General features: G+C 44.5%; 1 protein-coding gene across 1 annotated transcript in view; it reads right to left on the minus strand.

Annotated features, from left to right (window-relative positions):
* RNF17 (ring finger protein 17) overlaps window positions 1–15,523 on the minus strand; it is a 514,511-nt gene that overhangs the window by 66,379 nt on the left and 432,609 nt on the right. The window lies entirely within an intron of this gene.

Here is a 15,523-nt window from a genome sequence, read left to right on the forward strand (position 1 = left end):
ATATATATATATATATATATATATATATATATATTTTAGTAGACAACCCAAAGTTTTGATCTAGGACCATTTTGGTATATTTCATGCCACCATTTTACCGCCAAATGCGATCAAATAAAAACAATAGTTAACTTTTTCACAAACTTATTCACAAACTTTTGTTTCTCACTGAAATTATTTACAAATAGCTTGTGCTATTATGGCAAAATGGTTGTGAATGCTTCTCTGGGATCCCTTTTGTTCAGAAATAGCAGACATTTATGGCTTTGGCATAACTTTTTGGTAATTAGAAGACCGCTAAATGCCTCTGCGCACCACACTTGTATTAGGCCCAGCAGTGAAGGGGTTACTTAGGTAGCTTGTAGGACACTTGTAGGGTCAATTTTAGCTTTAGTATAGTGTAGTAGACAACCCAAAGTATTGATCTAGGCCCATTTTGGTATATTTCATGCCACCATATTACCTATTACCGCCAAATGCGATCAAATAAAATAAATGTTAACTTTTTCACAAACTTTAGGTTTCTCACTGAAATTATTTACAAACAGCTATGGCAAAAATGGTTGTAAATGCTTCTCTGGGATACTCTTTGTTCAGAAATAGCAGACATATATGGCTTTGGTATTGATTTTTGATAATTAAGAGGCCGCTATTTGCCGCTGAGCACCACACTTGTATTATGCCCAGCAGTGAAGGGGTTAGTTAGGTAGCTTGTAGGGTTAATTTTAGCTTTAGTGTAGAGATCAGCCTCCCACCTGACACATCCCACCCCCTGATCCCTCCCTGACCCCTCTAAAGCCGCGTTGTGCAAGCGCTCCAAGCGAACTGGGACTTGCTTGGAGCGTTCTGTGAACACTTGACAGTGAGGAGCTGGCCGTTCCCTCAGAGCTCTGATGACATAAGCCCCAGTGTTTCCAGCGTGCTGGTAAAGTTGGGACTTTTCAGAGCAAGCTCAGACGTTTGTAAACATGGCAGCCTCCACGAGCAACATGTGTGTGTGTGTGTGTATATATATATATATAAAAAAAATAAGGAAGAGGAAAATAGTGCGGGACTATCCCACACTACACAGTTCCCTTTATCCGGCACCAGAGTATAGTGTTAGTATCCAAGTACTAGTGGTGTATTATAAGAGCTCCCTTTCCTTAATCACTAAGCAAACAATAAATATAATTAATAATTATGTTAAACATTGTACATCATAATGATGAAGAATAATATACAGAGAAAATTATCATTACATAATCATATGATTTATTTAGCTGGCTCTGGACAATTAATTATATACAAGCTAACGAACGTGGGCCCACTTAATAGTGCACAAACCTATTTCCTCATAGCTAAAAAGTTCAGCAGTTAGAGACCATGGTAATATCCCAAGAAGTAGTAATCTCCAATGTATGTACTATACCATTAGTCCATTATACTGGTAATTGTGAGTTTGAAAAAGGGCTTAAAATGTTCGTCATAATATAAGTGCCAATAGAGAGACTGAACACTCTAGGGGTTCGTATATGATGCTCGTTAATATTGTTGGTGCATGTAATTTTATGAGCAGAGTGTATCTGTTGAATGGCTGCTTGTTTCTGTATATTGTGCCTCAAGGAATTAGGGCTTTGGATTATCGAACTTCCGCATACCTTGCTAGGCAAATTACGGCAACATTTGTAACAATCAGAGAAGCAGTTTACCTTGATTGTAGTTTCCGCTAATCGATACTTACATGCACTTTCCTCATGGTATTTTGTTACAAACCCACAACGAGTGTGTCAATCTATGCACTGTTATTTCTTGTTGTCTTTTGACCGGCTTGGTTCTGAAGGGCTCAGCTGTAGCCCTCAGTAAGAATTAGCGTTCCAGCTACGCGCGTTTCACCCTTTGATTTGATTGGTGGATGAATTTATCCACCAATCAGCAAGGACAACCTAGGTTGTTCACCAAAAATGGGCCGGCATCTAAACTTGCATTTCAAATAAAGATTCCAAAAGATAGAAGAACATTTGATAATAGGATTAAATTAGAAAGTTTATTTTATAGGATGATGTTAAAGGATCTATTATTTATAACAAAAAGTTAATCCTCTAAGCATAATAGTTTGCAGTTGAAAATGAACCACTCCAATTTCAATAACCATGCTTAACGTGTTGCCTTTATATTTAGTGTATATACGGTCGGTAGCGTTGCACTTACCCAGCCTAGCCCAATCAGACCTGCTGAACCCTAATATTCAGATACGGTGTACACAAATTAGGATCAATATCGTCGATATGCAGAGAGATAGATATATATAGGCTTTGCTTTCACACACATTCAAGGAGATCTGCAGTGAAACGAGCAGCTTACCCAGTGGTGAAGTAATAATCGTCCAAGACAGAATCCGTTGGTAAACGCTTCAGTATGCTTGCGGTTTAACTTACCCTGTGTGACGCGGTGTGTCTCTACTGCCTCTGCAGCACCACTCTGTGTCTCCTGCTCAGCGCTCCCCACGGGAGCCGTGGCCAAGGGAATAGTTCCGGTCAGACAGGTGCAATAGGAAATACAGGGAACTTCACCTCCTTCCCTCAATCGAAAAAATGAAATCCAAAACAGCCGGATCCTCGCACACTTATGGGAAGGCGAGGGTAAAAGTGCCAAAAAACATAATTTATGCTTACCGGATAAATTTATTTCTCTTGTGGTGTATCCAGTCCACAGATCATCCATTACTTGTGGGATATTCTCCTTCCCAACAGGAAGCTGCAAGAGGACCACCCACAGCAGAGCTGTCTATATAGCTCCTCCTCTCCCTGCCACTCCCAGTCATTCGACCAAAGACAAACAATAGAAAGGAGAAACCCTAGGGTGCAGTGGTGACTGTAGTTTAAAAATAAAATATACCTGCCTGAAAATGACAGGGCGGGCTGTGGACTGGATACACCACAAGAGAAATAAATTTATCAGGTAAGCATAAATTATGTTTTCTCTTGTAAGGTGTATCCAGTCCACGGATCATCCATTACTTGTGGGATATCAATACCAAAGCTATAGGACACGGATGAAGGGAGGGACAAGGCAGGTACTTAAACAGAAGGTACCACTGCCTGCAAAACCTTTCTCCCAAAAATAGCCTCCGAAGAAGCAAAAGTATCAAATTTATAGAACTTTGAAAAAGTATGAAGCGAAGACCAAGTCGCCGCCTTGTAATTCTGTTCAACTGAAGCCTCATTTTTAAAAGCCCATGTGGAAGCTACCGCTCTAGTAGAATGAGCCGTAATCCTTTCAGGAGGCTGCTGGCCAGCAGTCTCATAAGCTAAGCCTATTATACTCCTTAGCCAAAAAGAAAGAGAAGTTGCCGAAGCCTTTTGGCCTCTCCTCTGTCCAGAGTAGACAACAAACAAAGCAGATGTTTGACGAAAATCTTTAGTAGCCTGTAAATAAAATTTTAAAGCACGAACCACGTCAAGATTGTGTAATAGACGTTCCTTCTTTGAAGAAGGATTAGGACACAGTGACGGAACAACGATCTCCTGATTGATATTCTTATTAGATACCACCTTAGGTAAAAACCCAGGTTTGGTACGCAAAACTACCTTTTCTGCATGGAAGATCAGATAAGGGGAATCACACTGTAAGGCAGATAACTCGGAAACTCTACGAGCCGAGGAAATAGCTATCAAAAACAGAACTTTCCAAGATAAAAGCTTGATATCTATGGAATGAAGAGGTTCAAACGGAACCCCTTGAAGAACTTTAAGAACCAAATTTAAACTCCATGGCGGAGCAACAGGTTTAAACACAGGCTTGATTCTAACTAAAGCCTGACAAAACGCCTGAACGTCTGGAACATCCGCCAGACGCTTGTGCAAAAGAATAGACAGAGCAGAAATCTGTCCCTTTAAGGAACTAACTGACAATCCCTTTTCCAATCCTTCTTGGAGAAAAGATAATATCCTGGGAATCCTGACTTTACTCCATGAGTAACCCTTGGATTCACACCAATAAAGATATTTACGCCATATCTTATGATAGATTTTCCTGGTGACAGGCTTCCGTCCCTGAATTAGGGTATCAATGACTGACTCGGAGAAGCCACGCTTTGATAAAATCAAGCGTTCAATCTCCAGGCAGTCAGTCTCTGAGAAATTAGATTTGGATGGTTGAAAGGACCCTGAAGTAGAAGGTCCTGTCTTAGAGGCAGAGACCATGGTGGAAAGGATGACATGTCCACCAGATCTGCATACCAAGTCCTGCGTGGCCACGCAGGTGCTATCAAAATCACTGATGCTCTCTCCTGCTTGATTTTGGCAATCAGACGAGGGAGCAGAGGAAACGGTGGAAACACATAAGCCAGGTTGAAGGACCAAGGCGCTGCTAGATCATCTATCAGCGCTGCCTTGGGATCCCTGGACCTGGATCCGTAACAAGGAAGTTAGGCGTTCTGGCGATACGCCATGAGATCCAGTTCTGGTTTGCCCCAACGTTGAATCAACTGTGCAAACACCTCCGGATGGAGTTCCCACTCTCCCGGATGAAAAGTCTGTCGACTTAGAAAATCCGCCTCCCAGTTCTCTACACCTGGGATATGGATAGCTGATAGGTGGCAAGAGTGCACCTCTGCCCAACGAATTATCTTTGAAACTTCCAGCATCGCTAGGGAACTCCTTGATCCCCCTTGATGGTTGATGTAAGCTACAGTCGTGATGTTGTCCGACTGAAATCTGATGAACCTCATTGTCGCTAGCTGAGGCCAAGCCTGAAGAGCATTGAATATCGCTCTTAGTTCCTGAATGTTTATCGGAAGGAGAACCTCCTCCTGAGTCCACGATCCCTGAGCCTTCAGGGAGTTCCAGACTGCCCCCCAGCCCAGAAGGCTGGCATCTGTTGTTACAATTGTCCAAGCTGGCCTGCGAAAGGTCATACCTTTGGACAGATGGACCCGAGATAGCCACCAGAGAAGAGAATCCCTAGTCTCTTGATCCAGATTTAGTAGAGGGGACAAATCTGTGTAATCCCCATTCCACTGACTGAGCATGCAGAGTTGCAGCGGTCTGAGATGTAGGCGGGCAAACGGAACTATGTCCATTGCCGCTACCATTAAGCCGATTACTTCCATACACTGAGCCACCGAAGGGCGAGAAGTAGAATAAAGAACACGGCAAGAATTTAGAAGTTTTGATAACCTGGCCTCTGTCAGGTAAATCCTAATTTCTACAGAATCTATCAGAGTTCCCAGAAAGGAAACTCTTGTGAGAGGGGATAGAGAACTCTTCTTTTCGTTCACCTTCCACCCATGCGACCTCAGGAATGCCAGAACGATGTCCGTATGAGACTTGGCAATTTGGAAAATTAACGCCTGTAACAGAATGTCGTCTAAGTAAGGGGCTAATGCTATGCCCCGCGGCCTTAGGACCGCCAGAAGTGACCCCAGAACCTTCATAAAGATTCTTGGAGCTGTAGCTAACCCAAAGGGAAGAGCCACAAACTGGTAATGCCTGTCTAGGAAGGCAAACCTGAGAAACCGATGATGATCTTTGTGTATCGGAATGTGAAGATAAGCATCCTTTAAGTCCACGGTAGTCATGTATTGACCCTCCTGGATCATAGGTAGGATGGTACGAATAGTCTCCATCTTGAAGGATGGGACCCTGAGAAATTTGTTTAGGATCTTGAGATCTAAGATTGGTCTGAAGGTTCCCTCTTTCTTGGGAACCACAAACAGATTTGAATATTGATTGCCTGGTATTTCGGGGCTGGACTGTACTGTGAAGTCGGGATCAGACTGATATGCTTCAGGAAAGTTTTTCTCTGTGAAAGGCACATTTTGAGCAAAAAGAGGCTGCTTCTTGGGTGGTAACTAGCCATAGAACAAGCTATTATGCTATTGTTCGTTTCCAGGTTGAGCGCTTCTCTCTTTTTATTTATGCAAGTTATGACATTTTGGGAAGTCTCCCTAAGTGTGATGCGGGAATCCAGATGTGGACCCGTTGCTCAGTGTGCCTAGAGGGATATGGCTGCACCTCACTGACGAGGCCCACAATAGGCCGAAACGTACGTCTGGGGTTTTGCTGTTTCTCTTGTTCAGAGAAGGATTGCCTGGTATTTCGGGGCTGGACTGTACTGTGAAGTCGGGATCAGACTGATATGCTTCAGGAAAGTTTTTCTCTGTGAAAGGCACATTTTGAGCAAAAAGAGGCTGCTTCTTGGGTGGTAACTAGCCATAGAACAAGCTATTATGCTATTGTTCGTTTCCAGGTTGAGCGCTTCTCTCTTTTTATTTATGCAAGTTATGACATTTTGGGAAGTCTCCCTAAGTGTGATGCGGGAATCCAGACGTGGACCCGTTGCTCAGTGTGCCTAGAGGGATATGGCTGCACCTCACTGACGAGGCCCACAATAGGCCGAAACGTACGTCTGGGGTTTTGCTGTTTCTCTTGTTCAGAGAAGGATTGCCTGGTATTTCGGGGCTGTACTGTACTGTGAAGTCGGGATCAGACTGATATGCTTCAGGAAAGTTTTTCTCTGTGAAAGGCACATTTTGAGCAAAAAGAGGCTGCTTCTTGGGTGGTAACTAGCCATAGAACAAGCTATTATGCTATTGTTCGTTTCCAGGTTGAGCGCTTCTCTCTTTTTATTTATGCAAGTTATGACATTTTGGGAAGTCTCCCTAAGTGTGATGCGGGAATCCAGACGTGGACCCGTTGCTCAGTGTGCCTAGAGGGATATGGCTGCACCTCACTGACGAGGCCCACAATAGGCCGAAACGTACGTCTGGGGTTTTGCTGTTTCTCTTGTTCAGAGAAGGATTGCCTGGTATTTCGGGGCTGGACTGTACTGTGAAGTCGGGATCAGACTGATATGCTTCAGGAAAGTTTTTCTCTGTGAAAGGCACATTTTGAGCAAAAAGAGGCTGCTTCTTGGGTGGTAACTAGCCATAGAACAAGCTATTATGCTATTGTTCGTTTCCAGGTTGAGCGCTTCTCTCTTTTTATTTATGCAAGTTATGACATTTTGGGAAGTCTCCCTAAGTGTGATGCGGGAATCCAGACGTGGACCCGTTGCTCAGTGTGCCTAGAGGGATATGGCTGCACCTCACTGACGAGGCCCACAATAGGCCGAAACGTACGTCTGGGGTTTTGCTGTTTCTCTTGTTCAGAGAAGGATTGCCTGGTATTTCGGGGCTGGACTGTACTGTGAAGTCGGGATCAGACTGATATGCTTCAGGAAAGTTTTTCTCTGTGAAAGGCACATTTTGAGCAAAAAGAGGCTGCTTCTTGGGTGGTAACTAGCCATAGAACAAGCTATTATGCTATTGTTCGTTTCCAGGTTGAGCGCTTCTCTCTTTTTATTTATGCAAGTTATGACATTTTGGGAAGTCTCCCTAAGTGTGATGCGGGAATCCAGACGTGGACCCGTTGCTCAGTGTGCCTAGAGGGATATGGCTGCACCTCACTGACGAGGCCCACAATAGGCCGAAACGTACGTCTGGGGTTTTGCTGTTTCTCTTGTTCAGAGAAGGATTGCCTGGTATTTCGGGGCTGGACTGTACTGTGAAGTCGGGATCAGACTGATATGCTTCAGGAAAGTTTTTCTCTGTGAAAGGCACATTTTGAGCAAAAAGAGGCTGCTTCTTGGGTGGTAACTAGCCATAGAACAAGCTATTATGCTATTGTTCGTTTCCAGGTTGAGCGCTTCTCTCTTTTTATTTATGCAAGTTATGACATTTTGGGAAGTCTCCCTAAGTGTGATGCGGGAATCCAGACGTGGACCCGTTGCTCAGTGTGCCTAGAGGGATATGGCTGCACCTCACTGACGAGGCCCACAATAGGCCGAAACGTACGTCTGGGGTTTTGCTGTTTCTCTTGTTCAGAGAAGGATTGCCTGGTATTTCGGGGCTGGACTGTACTGTGAAGTCGGGATCAGACTGATATGCTTCAGGAAAGTTTTTCTCTGTGAAAGGCACATTTTGAGCAAAAAGAGGCTGCTTCTTGGGTGGTAACTAGCCATAGAACAAGCTATTATGCTATTGTTCGTTTCCAGGTTGAGCGCTTCTCTCTTTTTATTTATGCAAGTTATGACATTTTGGGAAGTCTCCCTAAGTATGATGCGGGAATCCAGACGTGGACCCGTTGCTCAGTGTGCCTAGAGGGATATGGCTGCACCTCACTGACGAGGCCCACAATAGGCCGAAACGTACGTCTGGGGTTTTGCTGTTTCTCTTGTTCAGAGAAGGATTGCCTGGTATTTCGGGGCTGGACTGTACTGTGAAGTCGGGATCAGACTGATATGCTTCAGGAAAGTTTTTCTCTGTGAAAGGCACATTTTGAGCAAAAAGAGGCTGCTTCTTGGGTGGTAACTAGCCATAGAACAAGCTATTATGCTATTGTTCGTTTCCAGGTTGAGCGCTTCTCTCTTTTTATTTATGCAAGTTATGACATTTTGGGAAGTCTCCCTAAGTGTGATGCAGGAATCCAGACGTGGACCCGTTCCTCAGTGTGCCTAGAGGGATATGGCTGCACCTCACTGACGAGGCCCACAATAGGCCGAAACGTACGTCTGGGGTTTTGCTGTTTCTCTTGTTCAGAGAAGGATTGCCTGGTATTTCGGGGCTGGACTGTACTGTGAAGTCGGGATCAGACTGATATGCTTCAGGAAAGTTTTTCTCTGTGAAAGGCACATTTTGAGCAAAAAGAGGCTGCTTCTTGGGTGGTAACTAGCCATAGAACAAGCTATTATGCTATTGTTCGTTTCCAGGTTGAGCGCTTCTCTCTTTTTATTTATGCAAGTTATGACATTTTGGGAAGTCTCCCTAAGTGTGATGCGGGAATCCAGACGTGGACCCGTTGCTCAGTGTGCCTAGAGGGATATGGCTGCACCTCACTGACGAGGCCCACAATAGGCCGAAACGTACGTCTGGGGTTTTGCTGTTTCTCTTGTTCAGAGAAGGATTGCCTGGTATTTCGGGGCTGGACTGTACTGTGAAGTCGGGATCAGACTGATATGCTTCAGGAAAGTTTTTCTCTGTGAAAGGCACATTTTGAGCAAAAAGAGGCTGCTTCTTGGGTGGTAACTAGCCATAGAACAAGCTATTATGCTATTGTTCGTTTCCAGGTTGAGCGCTTCTCTCTTTTTATTTATGCAAGTTATGACATTTTGGGAAGTCTCCCTAAGTGTGATGCGGGAATCCAGACGTGGACCCGTTGCTCAGTGTGCCTAGAGGGATATGGCTGCACCTCACTGACGAGGCCCACAATAGGCCGAAACGTACGTCTGGGGTTTTGCTGTTTCTCTTGTTCAGAGAAGGATTGCCTGGTATTTCGGGGCTGGACTGTACTGTGAAGTCGGGATCAGACTGATATGCTTCAGGAAAGTTTTTCTCTGTGAAAGGCACATTTTGAGCAAAAAGAGGCTGCTTCTTGGGTGGTAACTAGCCATAGAACAAGCTATTATGCTATTGTTCGTTTCCAGGTTGAGCGCTTCTCTCTTTTTATTTATGCAAGTTATGACATTTTGGGAAGTCTCCCTTAGTGTGATGCGGGAATCCAGACGTGGACCCGTTGCTCAGTGTGCCTAGAGGGATATGGCTGCACCTCACTGACGAGGCCCACAATAGGCCGAAACGTACGTCTGGGGTTTTGCTGTTTCTCTTGTTCAGAGAAGGATTGCCTGGTATTTCGGGGCTGGACTGTACTGTGAAGTCGGGATCAGACTGATATGCTTCAGGAAAGTTTTTCTCTGTGAAAGGCACATTTTGAGCAAAAAGAGGCTGCTTCTTGGGTGGTAACTAGCCATAGAACAAGCTATTATGCTATTGTTCGTTTCCAGGTTGAGCGCTTCTCTCTTTTTATTTATGCAAGTTATGACATTTTGGGAAGTCTCCCTAAGTGTGATGCGGGAATCCAGACGTGGACCCGTTGCTCAGTGTGCCTAGAGGGATATGGCTGCACCTCACTGACGAGGCCCACAATAGGCCGAAACGTACGTCTGGGGTTTTGCTGTTTCTCTTGTTCAGAGAAGGATTGCCTGGTATTTCGGGGCTGGACTGTACTGTGAAGTCGGGATCAGACTGATATGCTTCAGGAAAGTTTTTCTCTGTGAAAGGCACATTTTGAGCAAAAAGAGGCTGCTTCTTGGGTGGTAACTAGCCATAGAACAAGCTATTATGCTATTGTTCGTTTCCAGGTTGAGCGCTTCTCTCTTTTTATTTATGCAAGTTATGACATTTTGGGAAGTCTCCCTAAGTGTGATGCGGGAATCCAGACGTGGACCCGTTGCTCAGTGTGCCTAGAGGGATATGGCTGCACCTCACTGACGAGGCCCACAATAGGCCGAAACGTACGTCTGGGGTTTTGCTGTTTCTCTTGTTCAGAGAAGGATTGCCTGGTATTTCGGGGCTGGACTGTACTGTGAAGTCGGGATCAGACTGATATGCTTCAGGAAAGTTTTTCTCTGTGAAAGGCACATTTTGAGCAAAAAGAGGCTGCTTCTTGGGTGGTAACTAGCCATAGAACAAGCTATTATGCTATTGTTCGTTTCCAGGTTGAGCGCTTCTCTCTTTTTATTTATGCAAGATTTGAATAAAAGCCTTGCCCCTGTTCCTCCTTTGGAACTGGGCGGATCACTCCCATAATTTGGAGGTCTTGAACACAATGTAAAAATGCCTCTCTCTTTATCTGGTTTGCAGATAATTGTGAAAGGTGAAATCTCCCTTTTGGAGGGGAAGGTTTGAAGTCCAGAAGATATCCCTGGGACACAATTTCCAACGCCCAGGGATCCTGGACATCTCTTGCCCAAGCCTGGACAAAGAGAGAAAGTCTGCCCCCTACTAGATACATTACCGGATTGGGGGCCAATCCTTCATGCTGTCTTAGAGGCAGCAGCAGGATTCTTAGCCTGCTTACCTTTGTTCCAAGCCTGGTTAGGTTTCCAGACCGACTTGGACTGGGAAAAAGTTCCCTCTTGTTTTGTATTAGAGGAAGTTGATGCCGCACTCGTCTTAAAGTTTCGAAAGGCACGAAAATTACATTGTTTGGCCCTTGATTTGTTAGACCTATCCTGGGGAAGGGCATGAACTTTTCCTCCGGTAATATCAGAAATGATCTCCTTCAATCCAGGCCCGAATAGGATCTGCCCCTTGAAGGGAATATTAAGAAGCTTAGACTTTGAAGTAACGTCAGCTGACCATGATTTAAGCCATAGCGCCCTACGCGCCTGAATAGCAAAGCCAGAATTCTTAGCCGTTAGTTTAGTCAAGTGAACAACGGCATCAGAAACAAATGAATTGGCTAGCTTAAGTGCTCTAAGCTTGTCAAGTATATCGTCCAATGGGGTCTCTACCTGTAAAGCCTCTTCCAGAGACTCAAACCAGAAAGCCGCAGCAGCAGTAACTGGGGCAATGCATGCAAGAGGCTGTAGAATAAAACCGTGTTGAATAAACATTTTCTTAAGGTAACCCTCTAACTTTTTATCCATTGGATCTAAGAAAGCACAACTGTCCTCGACGGGGATAGTAGTACGCTTAGCTAGGGTAGAAACTGCTCCCTCCACCTTAGGGACCGTTTGCCATAAGTCCCGTGTAGCGGCATCTATAGGAAACATTTTCTTAAAAATAGGAGGGGGAGAGAACGGTACACCTGGTCTATCCCATTCCTTAGTAATAATTTCTGAAAACCTTTTAGGTATTGGAAAAACATCAGTGTAAACAGGCACTGCATAGTATTTATCCAATCTGCACATTTTCTCTGGCACTGCAATGGTGTCACAGTCATTCAGAGCAGCTAAAACCTCCCTGAGCAACACACGGAGGTGTTGAAGCTTAAATTTAAATGTTGACATATCAGAATCAGGTTGAAGCATCTTCCCTGAGTCAGAAAAATCACCCACAGAAAGAAGCTCTCCTTCCTCAGCTTCTGCATATTGTGAGAGGGTATCAGACATAGCTACTAAAGCATCGGGTGCTCTGTATTTCTTCTAACCCCAGAGCTGTTTCGCTTTCCTCGTAACCCAGGTAGTCTGGCTAATACCACTGTAAGGGTATTATCCATGACTGCCGCCATGTCTTGTAAAGTAAACGCCATGGACGCGCTAGATGTACTTGGCGCATCTTGAGCGTGAGTCCCTTGAGCAGGAGTCAAAGGTTCTGACACGAGTTAGTCGGCATAACTTCCCCCTTGTCAGTTTCCTCTGGTGATAAATCTTTTAAAGACAGAATATGGTCTTTATAACTTAAAGTGAAATCAGTACATTTGGTACACGTTCTGAGAGGGGGTTCCACCATGGCTTCTAAACATAATGAACAAGGAGTTTCCTCTATGTCAGAAATGTTTAAACAGACTAGCAAAGAGACCAGCAAGCTTGGAAAACACTTTAATGAAAGTAAACAAGCAAAAAATAAAAAAGGTACTGTGCCTTTAAGAAAAATAAAAAAGGTCAGAATTTGAAAAACAGTGATAAAAAGCAGTAAATCAAACGCAATTTTTACAGTTTGAATAATAGGCTAACAGAGCATTGCACCCACTTGCAAATGGATGATTAACCCCTTAGTTTCAAAAACGGATCAAAAAAACAAAAACAGAATTTATGTTTACCTGATAAATTACTTTCTCCAACGGTGTGTCCGGTCCACGGCGTCATCCTTACTTGTGGGATATTCTCTTCCCCAACAGGAAATGGCAAAGAGCCCAGCAAAGCTGGTCACATGATCCCTCCTAGGCTCCGCCTACCCCAGTCATTCGACCGACGTAAAGGAGGAATATTTGCATAGGAGAAACCATATGATACCGTGGTGACTGTAGTTAAAGAAAATAAATTATCAGACCTGATTAAAAAACCAGGGCGGGCCGTGGACCGGACACACCGTTGGAGAAAGTAATTTATCAGGTAAACATAAATTCTGTTTTCTCCAACATAGGTGTGTCCGGTCCACGGCGTCATCCTTACTTGTGGGAACCAATACCAAAGCTTTAGGACACGGATGAAGGGAGGGAGCAAATCAGGTCACCTAAATGGAAGGCACCACGGCTTGCAAAACCTTTCTCCCAAAAACAGCCTCAGAAGAAGCAAAAGTATCAAACTTGTAAAATTTGGTAAAAGTGTGCAGTGAAGACCAAGTCGCTGCCCTACATATCTGATCAACAGAAGCCTCGTTCTTGAAGGCCCATGTGGAAGCCACAGCCCTAGTGGAATGAGCTGTGATTCTTTCAGGAGGCTGCCGTCCGGCAGTCTCATAAGCCAATCTGATGATGCTTTTAATCCAAAAAGAGAGAGAGGTAGAAGTTGCTTTTTGACCTCTCCTTTTACCAGAATAAACAACAAACAAGGAAGATGTTTGTCTAAAATCCTTTGTAGCATCTAAATAGAATTTTAGAGCGCGAACAACATCCAAATTGTGCAACAAACGTTCCTTCTTTGAAACTGGTTTAGGACACAAAGAAGGCACGACTATCTCCTGGTTAATGTTTTTGTTAGAAACAACTTTCGGAAGAAAACCAGGTTTAGTACGTAAAACCACCTTATCTGCATGGAACACCAGATAAGGAGGAGAACACTGCAGAGCAGATAATTCTGAAACTCTTCTAGCAGAAGAAATTGCAACCAAAAACAAAACTTTCCAAGATAATAACTTAATATCAACGGAATGTAAGGGTTCAAACGGAACCCCCTGAAGAACTGAAAGAACTAAGTTGAGACTCCAAGGAGGAGTCAAAGGTTTGTAAACAGGCTTGATTCTAACCAGAGCCTGAACAAAGGCTTGAACATCTGGCACAGCTGCCAGCTTTTTGTGAAGTAACACAGACAAGGCAGAAATCTGTCCCTTCAAGGAACTTGCAGATAATCCTTTCTCCAATCCTTCTTGAAGAAAGGATAGAATCTTAGGAATTTTTACCTTGTCCCAAGGGAATCCTTTAGATTCACACCAACAGATATATTTTTTCCATATTTTGTGGTAAATTTTTCTAGTTACAGGCTTTCTGGCCTGAACAAGAGTATCAACAACAGAATCTGAGAACCCTCGTTTTGATAAGATCAAGCGTTCAATCTCCAAGCAGTCAGCTGGAGTGAGACCAGATTCGGATGTTCGAACGGACCTTGAACAAGAAGGTCTCGTCTCAAAGGTAGCTTCCATGGTGGAGCCGATGACATATTCACCAGATCTGCATACCAAGTCCTGCGTGGCCACGCAGGAGCTATCAAGATCACCGACGCCCTCTCCTGATTGATCCTGGCTACCAGCCTGGGGATGAGAGGAAACGGCGGGAATACATAAGCTAGTTTGAAGGTCCAAGGTGCTACTAGTGCATCTACTAGAGTCGCCTTGGGATCCCTGGATCTGGACCCGTAGCAAGGAACCTTGAAGTTCTGACGAGAGGCCATCAGATCCATGTCTGGAATGCCCCACAGTTGAGTAATTTGGGCAAAGATTTCCGGATGGAGTTCCCACTCCCCCGGATGTAATGTCTGACGACTCAGAAAATCCGCTTCCCAATTTTCCACTCCTGGGATGTGGATTGCAGACAGATGGCAGGAGTGAGTCTCCGCCCATTGAATGATTTTGGTCACTTCTTCCATCGCCAGGGAACTCCTTGTTCCCCCCTGATGGTTGATGTACGCAACGGTCGTCATGTTGTCTGATTGAAACCGTATGAACTTGGCCTTTGCTAGCTGAGGCCAAGCCTTGAGAGCATTGAATATCGCTCTCAGTTCCAGAATATTTATCGGTAGAAGAGATTCTTCCCGAGACCAAAGACCCTGAGCTTTCAGGGGTCCCCAGACCGCGCCCCAGCCCATCAGACTGGCGTCGGTCGTGACAATGACCCACTCTGGTCTGCGGAAGGTCATCCCTTGTGACAGGTTGTCCAGGGACAGCCACCAACGGAGTGAGTCTCTGGTCCTCTGATTTACTTGTATCGTCGGAGACAAGTCTGTATAGTCCCCATTCCACTGACTGAGCATGCACAGTTGTAATGGTCTTAGATGAATGCGCGCAAAAGGAACTATGTCCATTGCCGCTACCATCAAACCTATTACTTCCATGCACTGCGCTATGGAAGGAAGAGGAACGGAATGAAGTGTTTGACAAGAGTTTAGAAGTTTTGTTTTTCTGGCCTCTGTCAGAAAAATCCTCATTTCTAAGGAATCTATTATTGTTCCCAAGAAGGGAACCCTTGTTGACGGAGATAGAGAACTCTTTTCTACATTCACTTTCCATCCGTGAGATCTGAGAAAGGCCAGGACTATGTCCGTATGAGCCTTTGCTAGAGGAAGGGACGACGCTTGAATCAGAATGTCGTCCAAGTAAGGTACTACTGCAATGCCCCTTGGTCTTAGTACCGCTAGAAGGGACCCTAGTACCTTTGTGAAAATCCTTGGAGCAGTGGCTAATCCGAAAGGACGTGCCACGAACTGGTAATGCTTGTCCAGGAATGCGAACCTTAGGAACCGATGATGTTCCTTGTGGATAGGAATATGTAGATACGCATCCTTTAAATCCACCGTGGTCATGAATTGACCTTCCTGGATGGAAGGAAGAATTGTTCGAATGGTTTCC

Source organism: Bombina bombina, chromosome 3 (genome assembly GCF_027579735.1).
Source record: "Bombina bombina isolate aBomBom1 chromosome 3, aBomBom1.pri, whole genome shotgun sequence".
Taxonomy (NCBI): domain Eukaryota; kingdom Metazoa; phylum Chordata; class Amphibia; order Anura; family Bombinatoridae; genus Bombina; species Bombina bombina.